Here is a 17,278-nt window from a genome sequence, read left to right as displayed (position 1 = left end):
CTGCCTTGATCAATGTGTTACTTCTAATTAGAGCAATCATTATCCATGAGGACCACAGAGAAATCAGAACACATCATTGTGTAAGGCATAGGCACACCAAAGCTCTTCCAAGGTCAGATACTTATTTTAATAAAACCAAATTATCAGTGGACCTTCTGAGAAACCTAAAATGTCTGTAAAATAAGCATTTTTCACCTTTTCAATGAGGAAAGATAACAATCTTTGCTAATTTTATTATGAAAAGCCCCGTTTAAAAGTTTTATTGAGGAATCATTGACAGATACGCTTATATATATTTAAAGTATACAACATGATGATTTGATATACATAACTATAAAGCAATGATTACCAAAATCAAAATAATTAACACATCCATCATCTCATATTGTTAGCACTATGTGTGTGCTGTTATATATATATGGCTATTGTAAATAATGCTGCAATGAACAAGGGTGTGTAGATACCTCTTCGAGAAGCTGGTTTCAATTTCTTCAGATATATAGCCAAGAGTGCGAATGCTGGATGGTATGATGGTCTCTTCCATGCCCCCCAACTTGTCGTGCAACACTAAGTTTGTCTGTTGCACTCCTTATAATAGAACAGAGTAGTCAAGCAGAATACATGGTCCCTTGGAGAAACAATTCAAGGGTACATGGAAGAGTCACCCAATAGTAACCTAAATATGTCATAATTTTGCTAGTCCTGAGTACTATTGATTATAGTAAGCAGTGTTTCTTATTTCAATCAGAAGTTTCACAGGTTCTTAAGCCTGGGACAACTTGCTTCTAAAGCAGTTTTTGGTTTGTTTGCATAGTTGCTTGTTTGTATATTTGTCACTCAGGAAACATATTATATGACTCTTCAAGGTCTTCCTTCTTTATTTTTTATACGTATTTTCCTGTTAGTCTTGCTGATTCATTTTCTGTCATGAATGATTTCTTTTCAGTCACTTGCATCTCTTGCCTATTGTCAACTCCTCTCTCTATTGCTCTTTTGGTGGAAGGAGGACTTAAAGATCTTTGGACATTGTATGTGTAACCTGCTGTGAACATTTCAAGAGAAAATGGCAGATCTCTGCAGCCTTTCTCTGTCCTATCCATTGACAATATTCCCCCAATGCCTTGAATTTTATCAAGTGTTCTATCTGGTAAATGTCTGTAAATTTACATAAATGTGTATAAAGTAAAGGTGAACAATTTAGTAAGAATGATGAAATCCTTATAATATCATTGGGATATGAATTCTAACAACAGTTTGGAGTTGCTTATGTTTTTTTTTTTTTTTTTTATGAAGCAATAATCTGTCATGTAGATGCTTCTAAACCCAGTAAGAATGTTCCCATGGGTGGGGACAGATAGAGCAACTGTCTGGAGATCCATCTTGTGGTTAGCTACTAAATTCTTATCTTTTCGAAGAGATGTTCTTAAACTTTCATGGGCCCACCAGCTGTTCTAAAGGCTGCTTGAGAATGCCAGTTCATTTCAGTAGGGTGAGCTCTGTTGGTGAGGAAAAATTTTCCTATACTCTTAAAAGATTCTTCTGGTTGATCTAAGAATTAAACTGACATGTAACATATTAATAGGAGTAAAACAAATTTAATTTTGTACATGTTGGGAACGTCACATATACAACAGGTAAAGTGAGATATGTATGCAATCCTGAGCTAAGAAATAGGATAGAATCCTGGGGCTTCAAAGGAGAGAAGGGGAATACACAGGGCAATAAGAAAGACCTTTGGTAATTAAAGGTTAGCCCTGCCATATGGATGGGTCACTCTGAAAATTTATCTCTAGTAATAATTCTTTTTTGGAGAAAGACCCATAATTTAGATCTCCTAGGTAGTTAAGGGAGGGTAAACATTTCTCTTGAGCCCACAGGGTCTCAATTGCCTTCAGCCCAAAATAGCCCACATACCAAAGTAGCACATTTTGGGGAAACTTGTTCTTCTGAACTCCTTTAGTTCCAAACATCATCATGGCTTACATGTCCCTGGTTGCTTTATTATCTTTGAATGGGCAAGCAAAATTCAGTACCTTGGGGGAAAGAACTGTACCCCCAAAATACATAAAATAGTATAGACACTAAGGGATAGGAGGGCTTTTCTGAATCAGAGATAGGTGTTTTGCCATAACTGACACGTTTATAAATAAGGAAGTATGTCCATAGAATCTAAATGGCTTAAAGTAAAAGAAGCTGTATTTTACACAAGAAGTAAAACAATAAAGTAATTATCTGAAAAATATGTACACATTGTTTTAAAATACACAAACCATATTTACATTTAATGATGTGACAATTGTGATTAATGTACCTTGGGGATTGGAGAACCATAATAAGGGCTCTACTTATTAGCTGGATGAATAATTTTCTTTTCTACTTCTTTTAAAATGTGGAAACATGATCAGAAGAAATATAATTAGAAATCAGAGTGTCCAAATTTTAATGAAGCCTTGAGCAGCTCAGGTTTCTTTCCTACTTAAAAGTATTTTTAAAAATGAAAGAGAAGAGAATTCAGAGATGACTTTCTGATATAATTAGCTTTTAACCTGTATTTCTGAAATCAGCTACAGTCTATGTAATACATTATGTAAGTGAATCAAGATAAATAATCTTTTTTTCTATACAAAAAAGGAGAGACGGACAAATTGCTTAGAAGTCTTGAAATGTGAATTATGCCAATTGGCCCTTTGGGAAATATCTGTTTTCGTTCAAACTGATCTCCTTGGGAAATAGTGAATCTCATTGCTTAATAAGCATAATGGGAATTTTAGATGGTACAGACGCTGTTGTCAAAGGGGATATGGACATACTGCAGAGCTTTTAAAGCTAAGATTTCTGACAGGTAATGAAGACCATGCTGGCTGGACGAAAAAAATCTCTGTGAAGCATTGTGCTTATCTTTTTTCTTAAGATATAGCTGAGTATTTGAAATCTATACATTTTAAGTTCTTCTGAAAGAATACAATGCTAATTGTGCAAATTATACCCTGACAAAGAATGTAAAAATCAATGAAAGTAAAGATGCAAACTCTGATCTCTAAAGCTGAAAACAGTAACTTTACTAATGGAAAATTTCGGAAGTTTTGGGATCTTGCTTTGTCAATGGACTCAAAATAGACCCAGGAGATGATTTCTGAAGTCTGAGTGAATAAAACTAAAAGACTTTGTAAAATACACTATGATCAGGAAAAAACCATCCCACCTGGATAAAGTAAGGGCTTTTATATACCTTTCTATTGTAAATACTAGTCCCAAAGCATGAATTTCGTATCCACTTTATATTCTCAAAATCAAATCCATTTTGGCTTGTACTGAAGTTGGAGCAAAGTGCAAAGGCAGTAGAAATGTCATCATGAGTTTCATACATTATAAATTTTACAGAAATAGGCTTCACCATCTCTCTTTCTTCACTTCTCCCTGCAGAAATTTAAAGGATGTTTTTGAGCGACAAGAGCCAGGATAAGTAGTTCTAGAGCCTCAGAGCATGCGATGCTCAGTAACAGAGGCATTTCTGATCATGTACCTGGGCTGTATTACTTATTTTCAAAACAGATGCTGACAACTCACCCACTTTAGGTCTATATGGTGAATAATCAATGCATGCAATTATGCTTTGCCATTTGCTATTGTCAAGTGTTACTGACACCTACCACTTTGAAAGCTCTGGCCTATCCATTATAAAGGTATCACTTAAGTAACTTTTTGCAAGACACAAATCTATGACATCCCTTTGCGTCACTGTTGAGTCAGAAACCTGATGATGAAACTGAGATCTCGAGTTATCTGGACTCCCACCATCACCTCCTTAACAATGATACCCACAGCATGTCCGGTTCTTGCCTTTCAGTTAATTCTCAGAATGCATTTCCCAGGGAACTTTGTTTGTTTATGTTTCTTTTATTATTCAGCTGTTCATGTTTAGGTTACAAAGTGGACTTGATTGTGCACTTTTATTTACTTCACTTAATTCTGTGTTTTTTGCGTGTCAATGGATGAGTACTAAATCATCATCAATATGACTATGTGTGTATTTAATGTGACTATGGCCACAGCTCCTCAGTATAGACCCTGGCAGGGTCAGGATTAGGAGACAAGTGAGCAGAGTCATGCAAGCACAGCAAAAGATCCTGAGTTTATCCATAATTTAGATGTTTTGTTCAATATAAGGTTTTTGCATTAATTTTAGATTTTTAAAATACTGAATTAAGGTATGATTTACCTTAATTGCTGATTTTTTGATGCCCTCTCACATTGTAAATCCCAGGCAAACTCCTTTCTTGCCTCATCTTGGTGCTAATCCTGGCCCCTCAGACTTCTGTCCCCTCCCTCCTCACTTTAGCACATTTAGAATGGTGTGAGCCCCCCTCACCCTCGAGCTGGCTTCCATCAGTTGATTATGAGAGCTCCCGGGGTCATTGCTACCCCTTCAGACTCCCCATCAGCAGTCACTCACAAATCCTCCTGTGCTATGAAATTGAGTGTAGTTTTAGCTCAATTTATGGGCTCAGCCTGAAGCAGTATCCACATCCATGCATACATTCCTGAACCTTACCGAGTTTCTTTCCAAGGAGAAGGGACTCCCACCTGGAGTCATAAATGTCTCCAGGACATTCATGAAAGAGAAGGGGGGAGGGTATCAGTGATCTTTGATCCCCCAAAACATCGAAGAGTTCATCCAATAGCAAATTACAAGTTACTGTCCCATGTCCTATGAAAAGCTGGATTCTGAATGTTAATGAAGGTAATAAAATATCTAAATTCCATCCTCAGAGAAGATTGGGCATTTGGAAGAAAACTGACACCATATTTACAGAATGCTTTCAATCACTCAGCATTGTCATAAGTCTGATGGTCATCATTTTGTATTTTCAACTCATTTGGCAAGTTAAAAACTTGAGGGACATAGAGATTTATTCATAGAGAATTTCTCGGGAGTTTGACACTTGATTTCGGCTCAGCTCATGACCTCACGGTTATGATCCCTGGATCATGGGGTCAAGCCATCAGTCTCTGTGCTGAGCATGGAGCTGCTCAAGATTCTCTCTCTCTCTCTCTCTGTTCTCTCTCTCACTCTCTCAAATTAAAAAAAAAAAAGAATTTCTGCATAAATTAGAATCAAAGCTTTAAAATGCATTTACAGTGAGTTTAACTTTTACATCTGAGATATTTTAGCCCTCTCCTCAGCCTCTGCAATTATAGTGCCTGACGTCCTCTCCAATTTTCAGTTTAGGAACAATAAAATGCATCACAATGCTTTCACATGGCATGGGTCACACTACCCTGTCTTGCCTGCAGATACCCATCTCCCCTCAGTCAAGCCGAAGATGTTCACAGTGGTCAGGTTATAGGGGGGCCTCCTCTCCTGGTAGGTTAGCACGGACAGTCCTACAATGCAGCCAAACCAACATGGCTGATCGCCTTTGTCACTAACCAGAAATGCACATTGCAAACACACATTGATTTTCTTGTCTTCTTGTTCTTCTTGGTTGATTTTCTTTTTTAGTGATCACACAAAATACATCGGTTTAACTTCAGCATTGCTCTTAAGAATCCTCATTGCTCTTGGCTAATGGTCTGCACTTAACAAAACACAACGGGGCTTGGAAATACCAAAGATAACCATGAGGAAATGTGTGAAAAGCAAACTGCCCCTCACTTGTCAGAAAGCAATCAACAGATTAAGGATGCAAAACATTAAAGATACTCTCAATATACCTTGTGAAATTCTAAGTATGAAACAACCTGCTTAAAACAGAGATTAGACCATGTTAATGTTCCAGGCAAATCTCTGGGCTCTCTCCCCAGTCACGTGTCTTAATAGTTAAAACTCACAGCCATTCATTCTCTTCCAAAACATTCATTGACCGCCTCGTCCATGCAATGCCCTGTCCAGCTGTTAGGGCTGTAAAGACAAACAAGACAATTCCAATTTATGGCTATGAAAGGGGGACTAATGTAAATAAATTAGTGCAATGCAGACAAAGACGTGCTGTAGCCGGCGTCTGTACAGCTGGAGAAAACAAAAGGGCTCGGGAAAAGTTGATTTCCAGGAATGTCTATCCCAAATCGGCCAATATTTTCTGAATTTGGTGGTCTTTTCTAATGCTCTGCCTGTGATATACTCCCTCTGTTTGTGCACATCTCAAAACTCTATACATCCTTCATAGCCAAACTGAAAAGCTTAGGAAGCATATCCTAACCTCCAATCAAGATTTACTATTCATTTATCTCAAATGCCACAACAATTAGAATTTATTCTAGTATAGCATATTTGCTAATGTATTTGAGTTTGGTTACATATTTTTAATAATTTTTTTTATAAATGTATTTATTTATTTTGAGAGAGCCCTATGCAAAGCTCAAACTCACAAAATACTAGATCATTACCTGACCTGAAGCCGAGTCAGACACTTAACTGACGGAGCCACCGAGGAGCACCAAGGTTATATGTTTTTTTTTTTTTAAAGATAGTTACCTCACAATTTTGTATATACAAAATACATTATAGGGGCGCCTGGGTGGCACAGTCGGTTAAGCGTCTGACTTCCGCTCAGGTCATGATCTCATGGTTCGTGGGTTCAAGCCCCACGTCAGGCTCTGTGCTGACAGCTAGCTCAGAGCCTGGAACCTGTTTCAGATTCTGTGTCTCCCTCTCTCTCTGACCCTACCCTGCTCACTCTCTGTCTCTCTCTCTCATAAATAAATTTAAAAAATTACAAAAATTTTTAAAAATACATTATAAGCATTATTAAAGTACTAACTAAAAATCAACAGAAAAAATTAGACAACACTTCTTAGATTGGAGAGAATTTTCAAATCATTACAGCAATGAACACAATTCGTGAAGACAAAATATCAGTTAGAACTCTCGTCCCATTTAACAAAAGCCCACATGGAAGTAGTTTAAGCTGAAAAAGGGGAATTTTTGTATCTATATTGAGATGCAAGAGCAAAGATGTGGCTGGACTTCAGAAATAACTAGAAGCAGAGAGCCGAATCCCATTAAGATTTCCTTCTACCTCTGCTATTCTCTGTGCCTCTCCTTCATTCTCCTCACCGCATGTGGCTGCCCCCATTTCTTTAATCAATATAGTGAAAAGCAGTGTGCCAACAGCTTTGGAACTTTGCATCTTTTGGCTTGGGTACCTGAAGAGAGACGACTCATTTTCTCTTGGTCCTGGGACAAAAGTCCAGCAAGAGAAATGTTAGCATATGTTGTAACACTCAGCTGTCCACAAAGCATAACACGGCCACTCCTCCCTCTTCAGCAGAAGTGGAAAGCTGTTTCCAAAATGAAGGAAATATTTTCACTATAAAAAGACAGATTGAATTGCATAAAAATACAAAACTTTCATAATCGGAAAAAAAAAGTTAAATAAAATTAAAGGCATAGCAAACTAGAAAAAGTATCAGAAACAATTATAGGAAGAGAATTTCCTTCCTTAATGTATAAATGCATAAGATAAATGTGGGTACCACATTTGAAATGGGCAGGAACCAGGATCTAAGAATGAGTAAAAGAACACATACAAAGAAATACAAGAGAATTTTTTTAGAAAATCTTCAGCTTCATTAATAGTCAATGAAATGTGAACATAAATAACCATCAATTGCAAAGGTTTTGCCTAGGGAATTGATTTATTTTTATTTACAATGCCTAGAATTCAAAAAATGTGCACTTTTATATACTTATTGTAGGCATATAAATTGATGAGATCTTTCTTAAGAATGATTAGGTAATATATATCAAAATCATTAAAAATTAACATATTATTGAACCCTGAATTTCATATAGAAGAATTGAGGAAAAAGATAATGGGAAGGTATTATATTTTCACAAGGATATATTTATTAAAGCTTTATCTTTGATAACAAAGAATTGTAAACAAAGATGTCCAACAATAGAGTTCTCTAAGCACACTTTTGTTTTTGAGGTAGAATATTATATATCACTAAAATTTGTATTTAATAAATATTAAATAACATAGAGAATGCCATTAAGAGAAAAAGCACAAAAATACAACATTTTTTATGCAATATGATTCTATTATAGATGCATATACTGCAAAGAAACATCAAAAGAAAATACAACTAAATTTGATACTATTTACTCTTGGAGTGGTAGAATTTGAAATTATTATTTTTTCCTCCTTTTTTGTATAATCTAAACTTTAAATGCTGTAAAGCTGCTTTCTTTTAAATTAGAAAAAAAGAAACATTTAAAGAAACTTCAAATTTTGAAACCTGAAAATGACTAACTTTAAGTCAATGAGGAAATAATGATTTATTTTTAAAATATCTATAAAATAACAAAAATGCAAACACATCTATTAAAATGTGTGACGTATAGCCAAAGCTGGGTAGAGATGTAAATAGGCAAACCAATATGCTTTCGTAAATAAAAAGTATGGATACATTTATAAATTTTTAACAGTTAAAATGACAGAAAGTACCGTTTAGGTATAAGGGGAGATCCATGGATGTCCCCCCATGCTACTTTTGTTTTAAATATTTTTTAAAAAATATTTATTTTTGAGAGGGAGACCATGAGCAGAGAGGGGGACAGAGAGAGAGACAGAGAGACAGACAGACAGACAGACAGACAGACAGACTGGAGGCAGGCTCCAGGCTCTGAGCTGTAAGCACAGAGCCGGATGTGGGGCTGGAACTCACAAGCCCTTGAGCCATGAGATCATGACCTGAGCTGAAGTCAGCCACTTAACCAACTGAGCCACCCAGGCGCCCCCACAAAATGCTACTTTTTAATTTTTCCAAAAAAGACAGTGGAGGGCATTCTTGGCACTTTTCATGAGGGATGGGTTACTGTTTCCTTACACTAGATATTTTTCATGTTTTATCCTGACAAATAGTACAAAAATCAATATAGTTCATATTCAATCTCATGTTTTAAGAACTTTTGAGCTCATAAGAGCACTAACATAATTATATAAAAGCCTATGCCTCTGATTTAAGTCAAGCTGATGCAATAAGCAAAACAGAGATAACAGATACTTAGAGATGATCACATTATGAGAAAACTCAACAAATAAACAGAAAATTCAGTATTTAATTATAGTTCAAGAAGGCAGGTAGATGGAGATACACACAGAATAATATAATCAATTAAAATTATACCTGTCAATAATTCTTCAATGAGGTCAAGGAATAAAATAAAATTAGTAATAATATATGTATAAAAGATGAAACTCAACTATCAAAAAGTAAAAATCCTTAGAATATCTAGGAAAATATATTAATGTGTGATTTGTTTCTGAAAACTAAAATAAAATGAAACTAATAAATATATGCCAATGTTCTTAGAAAATAGGATATATTTTATAATTCAAAAAAAGTAATGTATGCTTTTAATGAGGTTCCTAAAAGAATTTCAATAAGTATATAGGCAAAATCTTTCAAGAAAATCATATATAAGAAGAGTAATTTAGGAAGATGTGTCCATTTCCCCAGCAAGTGTTAAAGCTAGTATTAACACAATATAATGCTAGCATATGCAGAAGCAGAAAGGTCAACAGGTCAGAATTAGTCAGAAATCTAAATTATGTACTAACTCAGTATGTGACGAAGATGGTATAACACATCAGTAGGTAATTATATACATCAGTAGGTAATTACATACATAGCATAATTATGTTAGCTTTTCCCCTACCACCACATGCCAGAATAAATTTCAAATGGACTAAGTAACTAATTATGGAAAGTAAAAATATTTTTTGAAATCCTAAGGGTAATCACGTATGTGAATATTTATCAGTTTGGTGGATAGAGTAGAAACTTCTAAATGTAAATATTCCAGTAGCACAAGGCCAGGTTCAGTGACTGTAACAAATCACTTCCCCCAAAACAGAGGCTTTAAATAACCAAAGGTGTTTTCTTGGTGTGACGGCCATAGTGAGTTTATTTCAGGCTCTGTTCCTCACACCCTCTCTCTAGATCCCAGGCCAGTGGATCCACTTTTACCTATGATATTCCAATCACTGGGACAGAGGAAAATGAAGAAAAGTTCTGAAGGTCCTCTTGATGGCAGTTAAGCCCTCTGTCCACAAAGTGACATCTATAACTTTTGCTCACACGTCACTGAACAGAACCAGTCACCCAGCCCCATCCAAACCCCAAGTGAGGTGCAATCCTCTCATTCACCTGGAGGGAAAGATCCAGAAATATTAGTAACTACCACAAATGTTTCATGTTTCAAAGGAGAAAAAAATCAATATATTTGATATTATAAAACTTTAAACATTTCTCTGCCTAAAAATCTAATCAGCATTAAAAGCTAAATAATAAACTGGGAAATATTTGTAGTGAAAATGTCAAAGGCTTTCAATCCTTTTGAGTAAGAAGGTAACCTACATCCATAACAAAAACAATTATTACCTCAAAATATGAAAAAGGGCACAGGATGGGAACAAGTAATTTAAAGTTACAGATATACAAATGGATAGTAAATAAGTTTTAAAAATTAAATTCATCCCTATTCAAAGGCATGCATACCAAAGCAATAATAAATACTTTCTGCTACAAACTAACTCAAAAACCATGCTGATTCCAGGGCAAGGTTGCAGTTCAAGTGGACATTTCCACACAGTAGATACAAAGTACTTGTATAAGTCAGCTTTCTGCCTGCTGCAGTTTAGGATTATTTAACAAAAGCTTAAATGGTTAATTTAGGACCTAATAAATACATTTCAAGGTGTTTTTCTTTCTCCCAGCCAAATCATGGAAAGCACAAAATGTCAATTATAATACGATTTATAGTAACAACTTACCATAAAAAAAAGTGAAGTTAATTATTCAAACCTGATATATACAATGAAATATTAGATAAGCATGAAAAATAAGTCTTGATAGGGGCACCTGGGTGGCTCAGGTCTTGATCTTACAGTTCCTGAGTTCAAGCCCTGGCTCTGGCTTTGTACTCAAAGGGTGTAGCCTGCTTCCGATTCTCTGTCTCCATCTCTTTCTCCCTCTCCCCTGCTTGCACTCTCAAATAAACTTTAAAAAATCATAAGGCCTGGGGTGCCTGGGTGGCTTAGTCAGTTAAGCGTCCGACTTTCACTTAGGTCATGATCTCACGGTTCATGGGTTCGAGCCCCGCGTCGGGCTCTGTGCTGACTGCCAGCTCAGAGCCTAGAGCCTGTTTCGGAGTCTGTCACTCCCTCTCTCTCTGACCCTCTCCTGCTCACGGTGTCTCTCTCTCTCTCCTAGAAATAAATAAAACATTAAAAAAAATTTTTTAAAAATCATAAGGCTTGCTTTCAGGGGGAGATGCCTTTGTGAAAATACCAGGAGATAATAAGAGAGCATCATCTTAATTACTTCCAAGGAAATTCAGATATATGACTAAAATGGAGAGAAAATCGACCAAAGTGTTAATAATAATTGTTTCACACTGGTGTGATTGTGTTTGCTGTTTTTCTCTTTCCTTCACCTTTTGTGCATTTATATGTTTTTAAAACAAAATTATTTAGAGAAGAAAACAATGCTTACTCATAAGCCAGATAGTGGTCTCCATCACGGTAGTTTACAGAGTACAGCATATTTAAAAATATATGTAAATGCATAGCAAAAGAGAATTTCCAGAGAGAATTTCCAGATTTTAGTACTTTCAAAATAAGTGGTGCATGTTTCTGAAATTTCCTACCAGCGGCATCCCATATACAAATGATACACAAATTCCTCTGCGGTGAGACATTAACTGTATTTTATTTTATAATCAACTTGTAGCTTTCCTGGGTACATGTAATAGTCAAGTTTATCTCTCTTCATCCTAGATCTAAGTGTTTCACAAAAAGATTTTCTCTGAGAAGTAATTTCCATAGAGCTTATTCATTATTTATGTCAATGAAAACTCTGTTCATTTCATAGTATTAGATTTTAGAATGTGATTGTGAGCAAAACTAGGAGGGTTGGCTCAATTCAAATACCTTCTGGACTAGCACACTTGAGCAATAGTAAATAAAGAGTTCTAATTTGTGACTCTTTGAATGAACTGGGTAGTAGTAAATATGTGAATGTTTAAATGAGAGTCTAACTTTTTTTTGAGGTTCTAAAACACTATTGTTGCCTAGTTCACCATTTTGTACAATTTTTAAGTCAGTAAATGGAAAATTTTATTGAAAGGATTTTTTAGTTTTTCAAATATATATGCATAGTTTAAAAAAACTAATAGGAAATAATAAGAAAGAAAAATAACATATAGCAAAGGACTTTGCATTTAAAATATTTACATTAAATGTTAAGGACTTGCCTTCTGTCCACAACATATCTTTGAGATGATTGATTAAAAGATGACTTTTCATTAAAACACAAACCATCTTCATGCTTAGGTTATTTTTTAATGGAAAAAGGAAGTAAAAACTGACATTAGAAATTTAATACTAACTTTTCAAAAAGCAACATCATAATCAGAGGGCTTATATTTCTGATCAAGAATCCAGTGTCCAACTTGTCATTAAAATGGACACCGAAACAATATTTAAGAATGAAAAACATTTTTGTCAGTCCCAAAGAAAGCAGGTCACAGGGTCAAATTTTTTCAAAATGTATTTCTTGAGATAGAAACTCTGCCGCATACCCTAGTTACAAGGAAAACTGTCATATAATCAAATGAATGAGAAATCATGAACCAACCAGAGTCAAACTGTTGCTTTATTTTTAAAATATTTTTTTACATTTATTTATTTTTGAGAGACAGGGTGAGACAGAGCATGAACAGGGAAGGGTCAGAGAGAGGAGACATAGAATCCGGAGCAGGTTCCAGGCTCCAAGCTACTTTTCAGCACAGAGCCTGATGTGGGGCTCAAACCCACCAACTGTGAGATCATGACCTGAGCCGAAGTCAGACACTTCGCCACCCAGGCGCCCCATCAAATTGTTTCTTTATTGTAGGACTTCTGAGAGAGTCTTCTATGTTATTGTGCAGGGAGGATTTCCAAAAAGGAATGAGACTTAGCGGACCTAACCATTGAACTTCCTGTTGCCTATAGTATCTCACGGGCAATTTCTGTGGTAAATACTGCTCTGTCAAAGCCTCGAACTTCCATCTGTTCTGGCTTCAGACAACAATTGTCATCTTTGACAGCAATATTTCCTTCTTAGCAAGGAGAAATTTCAGCTTGAGAGATGGCAGAAAGAGGCTGGAAGAAAACCAGGCAATTGTGCTGAAGCGTAGAACACAGCTTCCTTAAAACTACAAGATGTGAAGTTGGCATATTCTATTCACTTAATAAGTAGAAAATGAAATTTGAGCCTTTTAGTATGAATATGTGCCACTTAAGTGAGATATTAAAAGCTCTCAACAGACAGTAGAGTGATCACAGAATTTCATGAAAGTAAGTTTGGCACGAGTATTACCCTTCAGCAGTATTCCTGGTTTTCGCCTGAAATCTGCCTTTGAATGGGACATGAGCCATTCTGCTGAAGTGTTAAGGAGCTGGTGGCTTGATGACAGGTGAGCCTTTAAGGAAGGCTCAGGGTTTTGAAAGTGCTTGGGGGTGATGTGCCATAATGGTTGGAAGACAGGGAGCAATCACTGCTAAAAAGACAGAAAGAGGACAGACGCGCTCTCATAAACTTCTCTCTCTTGGCAGAAAGTACTATTTCATCAGGCAGGGTGTTAAGTCACAAAGAAGAGGCTCAACTCAACTGAATGGTCATTTCAGGGGCACCATGTACTATGTCCAAATCAGGACGTTTAGTCCTGTAGAAGGCCAGGATCAATAAGCTCGTCCCCACCCTCAAAGAACAGTTAGACTCCCAGCTTATGATTTTACACCAAAGTGAATTCCCCTACTATGTACTGGATTATATGTTATTAAAAGAGGTGGAAGAGTTCACTTCTGGCTGGAAAAATCAGAAAAGACTCCACACTGGAGGAGACAAAGAGTGGACTTCTTGTTCTGTTATAAAATAATGAACTTCTGCACATAGTGCTCTTTTCTGTAATCTGCCACCACTAGGATGGGAGCTCTGCCAATGGTGTAAAGCAAGTGTGTCCCTCTTTGTATCTTCCCCTGCTGCCAGCATAATCATAGCTATTAACAGAGGGCCAATAATGTTTGATCAATTGAATCAAATTGAATATTGACTATCACTAGAATAAAGTACCTTTCTTTGGCTTTGGTTGTACTATCTTTTTTAATTTGCAACTCAAATTTATTAAGAAAAATTACTGGCAGCGGGTGCTAAACAGCCCATAATCCATAGCCTTTCCCTTAACTGGTCGTTCCCATAACCACTACCATCTGAAGCATCTCAGGAATTCATTACTCCAAGACATATTTTCCTCCTCCTTGAAGGCCATTCCTACTGAATTCATGCAGCTCTCTTTGAGATATCACAGAGAGTTTAGATGCACTTATTATATTAGGGGTGATGTCAAACCCCATTCCCCCTCTTCAAAGGACACCAATATCTGAAGACACTTGTAGATGGTTTGGCAACAGCCAGACCATTGAGGCTGCCCTTGTCCTTACCCATAGCTGTGTCCTCAATCAGGACTTCATGAGAGGTAGAAATTCAGGTGCCCCTTCTCCATTCACTCTCCATTTGATCAAGGAACATCTGTTTTCCATCCAAATTCACCTAGCATGAAATCTTTACCAAGATTATATTGGTCTCCAAAAGTAAAACAAGAAGACGTAAGTTGAGTGGGGAAGAAAGTATTATCTAAGGGAATGCTAGAATTTAAATGTGGAGGCTTGAAATTAAAGGTGCAGTAAATATAGACCTATAGTAAATTGCTTATGATGTAATAAAATAGAATTATGGATGTGGCAATAAAGAGAGGCAATATAATACCGTATATTTAAGGAGTAGCTATCAGCAAAGGAATAGATTAAATTGCCATCTTGTTTTCTGCTGATAGCTTCTGGAATGGTTATTATTACACAGGAATGCAAAACAAGAATCAACACTACTGAAGGTTTCCATTTCTTGATTGCCAGCTAATCACTCTTCTTTCCTGGATGACCTCACAGTTTGTCACAGTGGGCACACAGCAGCTAGTTAAGGGGGTAAGCGAGGTTTATTAGAATATGCATAGTAATATCACGGTCCTGTTATATTAAGAATAAAATAGGAAAATGTAAGAAGCAAAGAAACCCAATGTGCTGTATGGAACAGTTACTTGCTTTATTTGCAAAATCAAGTTAGAGAGCTAAAAATTGCTATTGGATATACTAAATAAAGTAACATTTTATGAAAGAGAAAAATGTAATAATTAAGAGCATCCACTACTGAAAGTTTCTTTTTGTATTAGTTTCCTGTGGCTGGTGTAACAAATACAAGAAAGTGTGTGGCTTAAGATCATAGAGGTGGGCCTGGGTGGCTCTATTGGTTAAGCATCTGACTTCAGCTCAGGTCATGATCTCGTGGTCCATGAGTTCAAGCTCCGCGTCAGGCTCTGTGCGGACAGCTCAGAGCCTGGAGCCTGCTTTGGATTCTGTGTCTCCCTCTCTCTCTGTCCCTCCCCTGCTCACTCTCTCTCTCTCTCTCTTTCTCAAAAATAAACATGAAAAAAAAACCGACCATAGAAATCCATTTCTCACAGTTCTGGAGCCCAGAAGTCCAAAATCAAGTTGTTAATGGGGTTCAGGCTCCAGGAAAGATTCAATTCCTTGCCTCTTCCAGCTTCTGGTGCGTCCCGGCATTCCTTGGTTTCAAGCTATATCATTCCAATCTCTGCCTTTCTCCATTGACACTTGCTCTTGGTTGATAGCAACCCAACCTTATGGCTTTTAATACCACCTAAGCCTAATCTTTGGTGATGACTCCAAAATTTCTATCTTTAGACCACATCTCTCCCACAAAACCCAGATCGTTATAGGTGATTTCTTAGTTGACATCTCCACTCATATTGGTAACAAGCATCATGGAGTAATCATGCTCCAAATCAGGCATCCGCTCTTTTCTTTATCTTGGTGAATGGCAATTTCAGCTCAAAAGCCTGGCATCATTCTTGACTCTCTTCTCATTTCCAATTGATCAGAAAATCCTGCCAGCTATACTTTCAATTTTTATTTAGAATTTGGCCACTTTTTGCCATATACCAACACTTGTAATCTATATCAAACCGTCACTGCCAGTCACCTGGGTTATCCCAGTGCCTCTGGTTAGTCACCTGATATTGTAGCAACTTCAGTAGCAGAGTTCAGCTTTTTCTCTTGCCCCTCTCCTCCTTTCAGTCTGTTCATAGTACAGAAAACAGGGTGAGCTTTAGGAACCCAGTGCCATGTGTGTCTCCTGCTCTCACACAGCTACTGTACTCTCAATGCTTCTGACATTTCTGATCATCAAATGGGTGAGGGTTTTCCACATCAAGCAATTCTTTGTGATATCTGCTGGGTGTCCTACAGTTTATCTCAATTCTGAAACTACTTACCTGGAGATAGTGTCAGAGTTCACAGGATAAAGGCTCAGTCCCATGAGATTGCCTTGCCACCTCAGTTACCAATAGCTAGTAGGTCCCTGGATTACCCACAACTGCTGAATAACTCAGCTGTGAATCAGAGGTTTCCATCACTTCCTCCTCCTTGGATGTGATTATTTGCTAGAGCAGCTCACAGAACTCAGGGAAATAATTATATTTGTCAGCTTATTAAAGGATACAGGTGAACAATCAGATGAAGAGATACACAAGGCAATGTTTAGGAGGGTCCCAAGCACAGAAGCATCTATTTCCATGGAGCTGGGGTATATTACCCTCTCAGGAATTGGACGTTTTCAACAACCCCGGAAGCTCTCTGAACCCCATCCTTCTGGAGGCTTCATTACATAAGCATGATTGATGGACTCCTTGGCCACTGACAGCTGGATCCATCTCTGGGCCCTCTCCCCTCCCTGGAGATCACGGGGTGGAATCAAAAGTCCCAACCCTCAAATCGAAGGGTTAATTCTCTGCACAACCAACCCCATTCTTGGGTGGGGCCCCCAAAGTCACATTATCAGTATGACAAAAGACAACTTTGTTGTTCTTATCACTCAGGAAATTCCAATGGTTTTAGGAGCTCTGCATCAAAAAGAGGGATGAAGACCAACATATATGTCTTATTATAAACCACAGTGGCACACAAGGAGGTCCTCTTAAAATATGTCCTTTCCCTACTCTACTCAAAGCTCTCTTGTAGTTTCTGATCTCACTCAGAATAAAATCCAGGTCCTATTATGACTGATAAACCCTCTGCAATTTGCTCTAATCCACCCCTATCACTGCTCTCCACATATCTTCTATCAGTCCAGACCTGGCTCACCTTCTTTCATC

At 37.1% G+C, this 17,278-nt stretch overlaps 1 protein-coding gene across 7 annotated transcripts in view; it reads left to right on the top strand.

Moving 5' to 3' along the window:
- Positions 1-17,278, top strand: part of GRIK1 (glutamate ionotropic receptor kainate type subunit 1) — a 376,947-nt gene that overhangs the window by 213,849 nt on the left and 145,820 nt on the right. The window lies entirely within an intron of this gene.

This window comes from Hyaena hyaena, unplaced genomic scaffold (assembly GCF_003009895.1).
Source record: "Hyaena hyaena isolate Hyena2069 unplaced genomic scaffold, ASM300989v1 scaffold_813, whole genome shotgun sequence".
NCBI classification, from domain to species: domain Eukaryota; kingdom Metazoa; phylum Chordata; class Mammalia; order Carnivora; family Hyaenidae; genus Hyaena; species Hyaena hyaena.
This window is presented reverse-complemented; position numbering and strand designations above follow the sequence as displayed.